The following is a 12615-nucleotide window of genomic DNA, read 5'->3' on the forward strand; positions in this document are numbered from 1 at the left end:
GTGTGTTTTCCTCCTTGCCCTGTTTAAAAATGGGATGGAGTACATTGTGAATGGTACGTAGTCGTGGTCGCATTTTCATTTCGCAGCCATATTTTCATTTCGTAGTCCAATATATTATAGCCAGCCCGCAAGGCTCGCGTGAAAGCGAAGAATGATGCAAAATTAATTTGTTGGACCGATCTTAATTCTTATAAACGCCTAATGATTCTGGGTATTTCGAAAATGAACCTTTCTAGCCGAATACAGAAGAAGGTGCAATCTTCTTATAGGCATCTAGTGCTTGTCAAGGCTGTGCGACATTATCGTCACATTCGACTTTACTGCTTGATTTCCTTCCTTTCTTTCTGTTTTTTTTTAACGAGCGGTGTGGACATTACGTGTGTGCGAGTCCTTGCTTTATTTGAAGCACTGTCACGTTACGTTTTCCTGTGTCACGTCACCGCGCTTTAGAGAGCGCAAAAAAATCACTGTGTACAGAGACATGTCTATTATGTGGCAATGGATGCAATTAAAGAAACAAAAGAAGTTATTGTTTCGTAGAAGAAACTAGAAGCCTTGTCATGGTGTGATTAATCCGGACCACAAAGACCTGGTTTAGGAAACAGGCCCTTGATAAACGCCGGTGTATTGTTCCACGAGAAGAAGTACAAGTTTGACTGCTTTGGACCCATGTTTTCAGCACAAACAAGGCGACACACATATGGGGAAATGGTTTTATTAAGTGCGAAGATCTTTAGAGGCCTGGTCTATCGTATGCTCTCGTAACTTGGCGTAACGCCGACAAAACCGCAAATAGCACAGCCATCTGTAGCATAATGAACGCGCGCTACGCCAAGGAGAAGTCGTCTTCCTCTTGGTCTTGAAGTGCCTTGGTGAAGATAAGCGCGCAACACTTTAGGGGCCCGGGCTGTCGTATGTTGTCGTCGCTTGGCGTAACGCAGGCAAAACCACGTATAAGAATAGAAAAAAAAAAGAGGAAGCAAGCGAGAAATAGAAAGAGAGAGAAAGGACGAAAGAAAATAGGAAGCAAAATAGAAAGAACAAGAAAGAGAAATAAAGAGAGGACGAAACAAATAGAAACAAAAAAACGGCAAAAAAAGAAAGAGAAAGAAAGGGAGGACGAAAGAGAGAGAAAAACAGAGAAGGCTGCCCAGCTCCGCACTTCCTTCAGGCTTGGCACCCCTAGGGCGAAGTTGCCTGAATTTTGTTCAAACAGCTTGAGTAAAACTGTAAACAGAGGTAATACTCGGAACTCTGTGATCATAAGAGGTTGGCTGCACGGAGCTGCCGCGTCTATTTCACAAATATACAAGAATACTTAATTCCGCAAACGCACAAGAGAAACCCACGATAACGTACTCCAGAGCTCAATGTCAAAATTAATAACTGCGTGTATTATAGTACCTTCTCATATCATTTCATATACCAGAAAAGGTCATATAAAATTAATATATATATATATATAATATATTGAAGAAAAACTTGGCAGTGGGCTAGTTGGTTGAACATTATCGATGATTTTTGCGCAAATAGTTTGTAATGTTTCCGCAAAAATCATCGATGACATATTGATTATGGTATATTGAACCTGCTATTTGGCTCAGTATTCGTGCTTTACAGTTTACGTTGTCATTCCGTAGCAGTAATGAAGAAAAATAACCGCCGAGGATTACGATGTTATCTATACCTTAAAACGCCTTCGTGAATTTCTTGTATTCTTTCGATTGTGCAGTATTTATGGACATGAAGAAGCACATTCCAGGAGCGTGAAGCAGGATACACAGTTTAGAAACCGTAAGGTTAAATGTTACGGGAAAATGCCGGCTCGATTATGAATTTTGATCACATTCTTGGTTCCACGAAGTGCAAGATTTGAGAAAATAGCAGCTGAAACCACTAATAGGCTCAAAGGTGCAATTCTGTGGACGTAAATAATTTATGGAAAATAAGTTTTTATCGCAAAGGTGTGTCACTTTGGCAAGATTTTAAAAAATATGGCAGCTACGCGCTACTGCTGTGAAAACTATAGCGGAACTGGGGCCATTCCCCTCCTCCTTTCACTCCCCATCATCCTCATTTCCCTTTACCAACCCCTTGCTACACCATACCATACATGTCTATGCTATGCTTCGCCCTCTCTTGTGCTCATTTCCGTCCTCCTCACCGTCATTTCCCTCCCCCCCTTGCTATACTGACCATGGTTGACAGGGGCGTAGCCAAGGGGGGGGGGGAGGTTCAAAACCCCCGAAATTTTTCAGTTTTCCTTGCGTATATAGGCACGCACACATACAAACGCACGCACGAACATACATAAAGTATGGTTGAACACCCCCCCCCCCCAAAAAAAAAAAAAAATTTCTGGCTACGCCCCTGATGGTTGAGGCTGCCTGGATTCTCACGCTGCTTCATGGAAGGTGGAGTTCGTGGTCCGGGTGACCATAACTCTAGCAGCATGAAGCACGGTTGAGAACACAGAGTGGTTTATTAATACGCGATCTCGCTAAACCTACGCCATTGTCCGAACTCCTTCTTCCTCCTTTTTAGCAGCCTCCCCACGACTAGTTCATGTCCCAACTGGTGACCCGCCAGAAGAAGAAGACAGGTGTGCCACAATGCTACACAATGCTATGCTATGCTTCCTTCCTCCTCTGCCTCGTCCTCACCCTCATTTTTTCCCACCTCCTACCTTTACTATACTATGCATGGCTATGTGTCCCTTTCTTTCTATCTCTTTCTTTCGCTCTATTTCGTTGTCGTTCTTTGTTCCTTTCCTTTTCTGTATGTTTCTAGCTCTCCATTTATTTCTCTGTTTTTTTTTTTCTTTCACTCTACCTTTCTCTCGGTCTATCACCTATGGTAACGGAATCATATGGTTCCCGTGCATGCTTGCTCCGCCAGCGTGCTTGGATAGCCGAGTAGCTACGACGCTCGCCTTCGGCCAGTGCCTAGCCCGGCTTGAAATTTTATTTTATTTATTCATTTTCCTTCCCCTCTCCACTTTACCTCTCTCCCTCCTTTCCTTCCTCCTACGCGTTGCTAGGCGGTGCACTCGGCGAAACCGTTCGCTGCTGTGACAAGTGGTTGCTAGGTAACGCGAGCTTCTGCGAACGATCCAGCGACGATCTTCGACAGTTCTTCTATTAAAAAACATCGAGAAATTGAGATGATTCATCACTATTTATGACATACACAAAACCACTTTTTGAGAACAAAACATCTTCATTTTAATTCCGATCGCTTGCGGTTCTTTCACGTGTGCCTCAGTCTAAGTACACAGACAATCTTCATTTATAGTTTCAATGCAAATGTGAACAAACTTAATTTGAATGTAGTACTATAGTAGGCGGAGCAGTGCAACTTCGGAAGGACCAAAAATAGGAGATGCGCAGTTGAGGACACTGCTTACACTTGGCTACATGATCACTTATGTCGGTGTTCCTTTGTAGTTCCGGTGCTTCTGCTTATACCGACGAATTCCCGTCTTTAGCTGAACAGTATTTGTCGATGAAAATGTTGGAGATGCCAGCTCTCGTTGACATTAGTAAGTAATCTTTTATTTATCGTGGACTGGTGTTTGGTGCCAAGTTAGTGTCGTTAATTCGGCTTAAAGGGACACTAAAGGCAAATAACAATTTATGTCAGAGTGAAAGCTGAATGTATGACAACGTCTAAAACGGCAATATTATCAACAGCAGTGCCCTACTTGCCGAGAAATTAAGCTAAATGTGTCACAAGATGAGCGCCACAGGCGGGACATTTTGGAAATGATCCCGATGACGTGAGAGAGTCCAACTACAATTCATAACTCGTAATCAAACTAGCTGCAATAAAAAAGAACCTTCCGTGCATCAACAGGCGTAATAAATTGCTGCTTGTTCGTTTCTGTTTGATTCATGGAAAAAAGAACCTCTTTGGCGTTGCCATGGGGAACGGCGGGCGAGGTTCAAAGATTCCGTTTCCGCAGAATTGTGCTTCGCCTGGCTCCCGCGTTGTCTCACACGGTCGCATCTCAGTGGTAGTTTTGGTATCGCGTACTGCCGCGTGTGTTTTGCGCGCTCGTGAAAGTCGCTCTGAGAGAAAGTTCGACAAAATGCAGCATGCATGTGATGTTGCCGGATGCCCGAATGGTGCATGCCGCCAGTGCACGTCACCGCGCCATAAGGGCGGGCAACGTTGGGCCCGGCAACAGTGACGTGAGAGAGACCGCTTTCAGGCGGGTGATTTGAAGTGCGCTAACGCGATGCGGACCACTCAAACGTAATTTTATATCAAAATAAGCACTTGCTTGGCACAAAAGCACCACTACAAGGTTTCTGGACCACTATTTCGACAATCAGCGTCGACTTAATATTTGCCATTAGTGTCCCTTTAATAACGACATTGCACCATGTGGGTACTTGCCGGGGAATGGAAATTTCTACGTAAGGTTGAGAACTTCGTAAAATCGCGTTTAATTAGGTAGAGTTTTAACTCTATTTAAAATTCCTTCCCCCCGCCAAATATTGTGTGAGAATGGGAGGTCGTCAAAGCACCAGCGATAACGCTGTGGCAACAAGTGACACGCGAGTTTCATGCTTGGAAACATTTTAGAAGTACCGCATGGTTTTGCGTTTATTCCATAAAAACTAACAATTAATTGTTAACCACAAAATTTTTCCCGCTACTACCAGCGTACTGGCAGGCGAAACATAACCCAAACCTAAATTAACTGGGGAACCGTTTGTGTGAACTTATTAAACATGAAAACCAAATTCCGTCAGGCGGCCTGCTAAGGCTACTAATGACCTGCATGACTTGCACTGGGAAACGATATGTGGCCCGATAAATAGTTTGCAAAGAAACGTTTAAGCACGAAAGTTTAGAATGACAAACACTAAATAATTTGCACCAATCTCTGCACTGTACATTGATTAATTATGCACTAAGCATTGTTGTACAAATAGCCAGAGAGAATGGCAGTTCTGATCACCTTATTTCTATCTATCAATTAACTTCATTTTGTCCATTTCAGAAACTGACAGAGAAGCGGCGAATAAAAGCTATATAACACGCCTTTAATGAAAAGGGCATCGCGCTTACCGCAGCTCCGTTCGTGACCAAACATTGCAGAGAGGTCCCGTATTGTAATCATGACCTTATGATGCAACATATGCCCTGGTTACTGGCATACGTTCTCACGAGTAAATTGCGAATTTGTCTTCAACGGTACCTCGCATACGCTGGCAACAGTTATTGCATGCCAATCTCGACAACAACCTTTTGCATTTAATCAATCCACACACGCGCGAATAAGACGCAAAAAAAAAATCGCGTCAAACGCGCATGTTATGGTTAGAATCGTTCAATATAGCAAATACTACAGTTTAATGGCTGGTTTCTAAAAAAATATACTGCACGACTTCCTTTCACTGCCATCCCACCCCAAAAAAAAAAGCTGAGGACTATGCCTATCTTGGTGTTTAAATGGCAGTAAAACGTAAGAGACTTACAAAGAGGGTTCAACTTAAATTGAGGACGACGCAGCGAGCGATGGAAAGGAAAATACCATTTCCCGCTAAAGGGGACCGTGAGGCGATGCGGAGCCGGAGCACTTGCACGATCGCGTTCCGTTGGCGTTCGTTGGGCATGCTACCGACCTCGCGTCGTGGAACGCGAAGAGGAACGCTACGCGCGTCTTCTCTTCCCTCTAGCCTGGCCGTTAATTCTCACAGAGCGAGCGGGGAATGCAGTCGATAGGCCTGCGAGAGGGAGGCAGCGTAGGAGAGGAAAGAGAGGGGGAGGGGACGTACATGCGCTGGTGCTCATCGCGGCGTTGCGCAGAGAGAATTTCGGCATGTCTACACCGCATTTCAAAGGAAGAGTAGTAAAGGGGAGGGGAGAGGGAAAGCGGAGAGGGGCAGTGGAGAGGGGAGGGGAGAGGGTGAGTGGAGAGGGTATGCGCAGTAAGGGTGGTCATGCCGCACATCACCCCCACCACCAGCACCACCACCACCACCGAATTGAACTCCGCCATAAGATACTTCGCATCTAAAATAGGTGTAGCCTTAAGAGACAGTTTCATTCTGAGCCGCCAGAAGACGCCACCAAGTCACGTTTGGAAAAAAGAGAGGAAAATGCGCTCTCCGGCCGTCGCGACAGCGAAGAGCCTCTCCCTGCTGCAACTAATCCACTCTTTTCAGGGGCGCCGCTGCGCCGCTGCTCCTTTGAAAAGTTTCAGATGTGCTTCACGCCCCCCCCTTCCCGCCCGCTCCCCCCCCCCCCCCAAAGAAAAAAAAAAGCACGGCCCAGAGAGCCTTCGTACTCCCATGCCACTGTCTAGAAAAGAGGTGCCTCTTTCTCCTGGTAGTATAACTATTTACGCGCCGCTGCCGCAAGGGCTGCTTTTTTTTTCTCCCCTTCAACGACGCCTCTTTCTATCTCTCCTTCTGTGATGACCCTCGCTCACTTGTCCCTGTCCCCAGCGGTGCGGTTCTTTTCACGGGAGGAACAATTGCGCTGCAAACCGCTCACGTAGGCTGCCTGGCCAGCTGCTCTCCGTGACATACAGTGCCGAAATGCGGGTTTGGGTGACAAACTCTATCGCGGAGGTCGCATCACAAGCGAACCATGAGACATCACATCCTTCCGTGTACAGTGTACTTATGTAAATAATCCCCTCTGTCGCTGTCGTTTACTCCTACCTCATTTACTGATTGTCACTACTCAGTCATCTGCTTGAGCTAGACAGCGGTAATCATAATAAACTCTCCTTTTTCTTTGTTCCATTTCTATGTACTTCCTCAAGTAAACAGCCACTTACGTCTACCACTCTATATGCCGTTACACACCCTGACACAATCGATCTATGTACTAAAGATTTTATTTCTCTCGAGAAAGAATTGACAGCAATATTTTGTAGAGAGAACGCTATAATTATGCAGTAATTATTCTCCAAATAATTGTGGTGACATGAGGGCTTCTATTCACAAATTATGAATTATTTGCAAATGCTCAGGGAAGTTCTGTTCGCGTACACACACACATATATATATAGAAAAGTGAAAAAGAAAACACGTGTGCGAAGCAATTTTATTTACGTTTCACTGGAGGTCTAAGCTTCATCAGATAAAGCTCGGACCCCGAGCGGAACGTAAATAAAATTGCTTCGCACGCGTGTCTGACTTTTCTGAGAATCTTTTACCGAACCTAGAAACCGTGCGTCGTTTCTGAGTGTGTTACATTATATATATATATATATATATATATATATATATATATATATATATATATATATATATATATATATATATATATATATATATATATATATATTTGCGCAGTAGAATTGACAGCAATCTTTCTGCGCCAAAAGTATGCAGAAGACATCGTTGTCACTGCAATTGTGCTGGAACGTGAGACATGGTGGTCTGACAGGAAGAAAAAGAAAGAATAAAGACGAGACTGCCTCCAGGATAGCATTCTACTCTGTCCCGTTGTCAAAACTCTGCCGTTTGTGATACCCTGTAGAGGGTCGTGACGCTATTTCTGCGGCCCTTGTTGGGAACACGGCACAGTTTTACCCTGACCTGCAACACGGGGTGTAAGCAAACTCGTATGTACTCCTTCCTTCCCCCATGGAAGAAACGCGCCCAGTGGTTGTGTGTAACACCTCCACCCCCCCCCCCCCCCTCCTCCCCTCATTATACCCGACACAACTTCTCGTTCGTCTGTAGGAGAAGACAAATTCTATTTGACTAGCTGTGCTCTTCCTTCACCGTGTAACATAAGCTTCCGAATGTAACCTAAGCTTCGAATGTTCGAAAGACGGGTAGTTTGGCAATTGCGTGCTACAACGCTGCCGCTCTGACCCACGGTATCAAACCCGTGCTAACTGCCTAAGCAGCACAGTTTTCCCTGCTATACGTACCGTCATTTATTTCATTTGAATTGAAACTTCAGCAGAGTAGTATCAATTCATCTTTTGGTTGATGCAGCATTTATTTATCATGTTACCGTGTGCAAAGCATCAGACGAACCGCAAAACCATTTCTATGACAGAGCTGAAGCAATTACGTCTTGAGCGACATATATGCGTGGCATGAATGGTCCTGGTGCGTTATTCTCTTGTCGGGGGAACGACTTCTCTATTCGCGTAGCTATTTCAATAGGATTTTGATTTTCAATAAAGTTCGTTACAATAACATGATGAGTGGTCGTTTCACCCAAATTGTCAGTAATTGAGAGCAAGCAGCGCTGACAGCAAGCTGGCGCAGGTCCGTCTTCGGCGGAAACTCGGCGTCACGGCCTTTCCTGGGGCACAAAGGCGCCATGTGTCGCATTACCGCTTCGGCACCAGCGACAATGGTGTTGTTTCGAGCAATTGCAACCATGCACCTCCTGGTGCATGAGAAACAGCCGGCGTCTTCCTTATCGCCGCAAAGTGAGGCGGCTGCCTTTATTCCGTCCCGGCGCCCGAGGCAAAGGGTGGCTCGCCGATTGCGACAACTCTTGGAAAAAAAAAGGTCGGCATATTCACTGACTAAATGCTAACCGTTTACTTGTCACAAAATACACTAGCCTCTTAGTAAGTGAAGGTAGTAAAATGCAGGCTAGTGTAACTTGCTACCTAGTTAGTGAGTGAATAGTACTAGCTCGAATGGCTAGTCCATTACTAAGTTGTTAGTAACCGCGCTAACAACTCAATTAGAGGCTTACGCCTATTTTGTTTATATGTGCGTGTGCATTGCCATATAAAGGTGATTCTATTACAAAAGTACCTAAAGGACTAAAAAAACGAAGTGGCATTGTCCTCGTACATTAACGAATGGCCGCTAATTACTTCATGTAATTACCGTGGTAGGTACACAAAGCAACATACATAGAGGCATGAATTGATCACGAATGAGAAAACACACGCAAGTGCGATGCGCATCTGTCGCTTTCATGTAAACGTGTTTTATGCACAACGATACCAACTATACTTTTTATAAACTTATCGTTTTCAAAAACGCTTCTCTTCTTGTCTGGCTACCAGGCGCAAGTCCCAGTTCGGCTACGTTGGCTCGTCAGCCTTACGACTCACGCTACGAGTTTACGACCCGCTATCCTCAGACATCGCAAGTTCTCAGCACGGCAGACTTTCCAAAGACGTTGAGTTGTTAGCTCCTAACGTTTCTCCTTCAGGCGAAAGCGGCGGCTGATAAAGCACGAGCTGAGCAAAGAAAACAGAGAGGAGGTGTTCGATCGCGTGTCACGAGCACAACAGCATGCACTGCGCAGATATCGAGGAATAGCTGTTGATTTCAGCCGCCAGTGCAGCAACACAAGCCTACAGGCACGCGCCTAAGATTCCCGGCCGGAGGCTATCAATCGGATGTCACTGTCTTCCGACGGCAAAGCTGTGTTGCGTGGAACGATGTCATACTTCGGGTTTCCAGCTCACCACATCAGCATTGGACGCAAATTCCCGCTACCGCAAGAATTGCTGCGTAGTCACCGATATGGTCTGCGCACAAGGATATACAGCAGCGAACGAACCGGGACCCCAAGCGTATCACGCATGTATGCCACCTGCCGTTTGTAAAACCTTGCCTGAGGAGGTTTACTGAAGAAATAAAAAAACTTAGGAGGCCTATTTCGGGCCGAAACATACAAATCCAAGTGCCAGAAGAGATGTAGAGTAGACCATTCGGAAAATCCCAATGAATATGTGCCCGCACATGCCACAGGGTGACCGCAAATACGGCCGAAGCTTACCACTAAGGCTTTTTATATAAACTTTATTTGTGATTCGAGCAAACAGGTATACAAATTTAGGTGTGAAGTTTGCGATACTGGGCTGACAGAAACCGCGTTCCACACCCCAAAGTACAATCATTCAAAGCAAGAGCAATGAATCAGAGAAATACGCACAGTGAGCTCGCAGTTCCTAGGCTGTAACCGCAGGCTGTCTAAAGGTGCGCGTGATAGAAGCGGGGGCGGAGGCAGGGTAACCACGCGAGCGCCTTGTTGCACGGTGTTCCGACTCAGAGTGAAGAGTTCGCAAACGCCCGCGTCCCCTTGGAGCTAGCCTTATGTAATTATGAGGAACGCCGCTATGGGGCACTCCTGAACACTTAGAGTGCACGGAAATATATACGCGGGTGTTCCTGGATTTCGTTGCCATGGAAATGCGCCTGTCGTAGGCGGAAATCGAACCCACGTCCTGAAGCGAAACAGTCCGATGCATAACTTGCCAAAGTATATGATAGACGGCGAATCGGAGCGAGCGTATCCTGCCAAGTTTCCGCTTGTAGCCTAATCTAGCAAGTACAGAGCACAGCAAGCCCAGTTGAACGGGATGGGTTACTTTCGCGCTCACGCACTTTTGCCCGGGGAAAATGCTGCGACGCATAAAGGAAAGGAAGCCGGTACCAAAGAAATTCGAGTGGCCTACATTTTTTAGAAGCGGAGGTATACATCTTAATTGTGTTTAATTGTTAATTTAGTTAGTTTAACTCTGCGGTGTTTAGTTTGTTAGCAGTGGCAGAAAGGAACACGCAGCAAGTACAAAACAGTTGTCGTGTCATTCCTATATATGTGTGCCTTATCTCGTATTTATGATGTTTATTGCTGTGGATTCATATGAACAAGCCCAGCAAACCACACCTCTGGAAAACGACATTTTTTCTAAAAAAAAAGGAAAGAAAAGGAAAGCTGAGGTGCTATTCAAAACATACTTCGCCCACGCAGATCTACTCAGTTCCCTCGCATCGCACGCGCACTGCCCGTTTTTCTGCTTTCTTTTGTCTGCCGTTGCACACCCCTCGGTTTTAGTGGTCGCCCGAGTGGGGCCACAAACATACGCACGCACACGAGGGGGACGTTCCGAGAGTACGGCTTTTTTTTTTTTTTTTTTTCACTTGACGACGCTCACCCCATACTCTCTGTGCAAAATCGGCATTTGCCCCCCTCCAGCCACACCGGCACTTGCCCCCACCCAAGCTATGCCAGCTCTCTCTCTCCCCCCCTCCCCCAGCCGCGATGCAAGACGGCTTTGCACCCCCCAAGGCGCCCATGCTTCACACTTGCTTTCACGCTCTCCCGCGCAGGCGTCTGAAAGGCAGACAAAAAGAGAAGACTTGCAGATGCTGGGGCATGGTCTGAAGTTGACATTCTCCCCTGAAGTAAAATGTTTTCGAACGCCACAGTCGGGGAGACGGGGAGCTTTCCAATGCAGCGCTTTCGTGTTGTCCGTCTAGGTGGCGCTAGAGGAAGATTTTCGTTGTAGTGATAGGAATAATGCAGATTTCTCAGTGTTCCTGCAGTATTTGTGTGTGATTAGTGTGTATAATTATATAAGGAGACCGTAACTATTATATTTTAAGCTATGCATGCGGAGATTTCAGCGCAGTTTGAAGATTACTCCACTTTTGTTGACGTTTTCAGCATGAAAAATTAAGACAGTTTACGAGCTTCGTATCGCATTTCTGCTTGCTTTATTGAAAAACGCTAGGTCCAGGAAATAGATCGGGGACTATAGTTTCTCTACGTGCAAATTCGGCCATGGAACTTCAGTAGCTTTCCACGAAAATGGGCCACGGTAGGTCCCTATATTGAGAATATCGCCCACTTTAGATGAATATAATTTAAAAAGTAGCACGTGCACATCGATGAAATTGGGTATTCAGACGGAAAATCTTATCCTCTACATACGCACCGAAAATGAACTTTCTCTAGCGAATAGTTACTGGACAATCTCCTGCGGAAGTTACTAAATTTGGCTGTTTTCAAAAGCTCAGCAACAAAAAAGTAGAAGTCCAACATCAATTTGCTACGTTGAGAAAATAGGTAAATATGTCTTGAATGTGCTGCGCAAAGAACAGTGCTGTAACTGTAGCAGATTTTTTAAAAAATGGTCACTGCTGAGGCACAGTCAGCCAAAACCGTGTAACTTGCGCTTATTCTTGGCTATCCATCCCCAAATACTAATGGTTGACGTGTTTTTAATAAATATATTTGAAAAGTACAAAGATCAAGCTTTTCAATGATATATAAGTCAACTATATAAAGCACGGAGAACAGCCGCCGCGTCGGTTGGAAAAGTGACGAAAACGACGTGTTCGTGCCGCCGGAGTGAGACCGCCGCCTTAAGGATATCATAGTTGAAATCAAGAAGAAATGGATATGGGCCGGGCACGTAGCACCTCGGCAGGGTAACCAGTGGTGATTAAGGGTAACTGACTGGATTCCAAGAGATGGCAAACGCGTGAGGGGGAGACAGAAAATTAGGTGGGTAGATGAGATTAAGAAGTTTGTAGGTATAACGTGGCAGCAGAAAGCACAGGACCGGGTTGATTGGCGGAACATGGGAGAGGCCTTTGCCCTGCAGTGGTCGTAGACAGGCTGATGATGATGATGATGATAATGATGATGAAAACGTAACCTTAGAGATAGGCCTTTCGCCAGCCATCTCTCTTTAGTGGCACGAACAACGAGTGGCTCTCCGGCTTCTCTTACAAGCCCTTTCGGTCGAACAGTCGCTTCCGGTTTTCCATATATTAAGAAATTCCGTTTAAAAAATCAAATTCGTAGTAGATTGATGGTTATGATTCAAGTCAGGAGTTACGTTGGATACACATGATATCGGAACATCAA

This window comes from Rhipicephalus sanguineus, chromosome 11 (assembly GCF_013339695.2).
Source record: "Rhipicephalus sanguineus isolate Rsan-2018 chromosome 11, BIME_Rsan_1.4, whole genome shotgun sequence".
NCBI classification, from domain to species: Eukaryota; Metazoa; Arthropoda; class Arachnida; order Ixodida; family Ixodidae; genus Rhipicephalus; species Rhipicephalus sanguineus.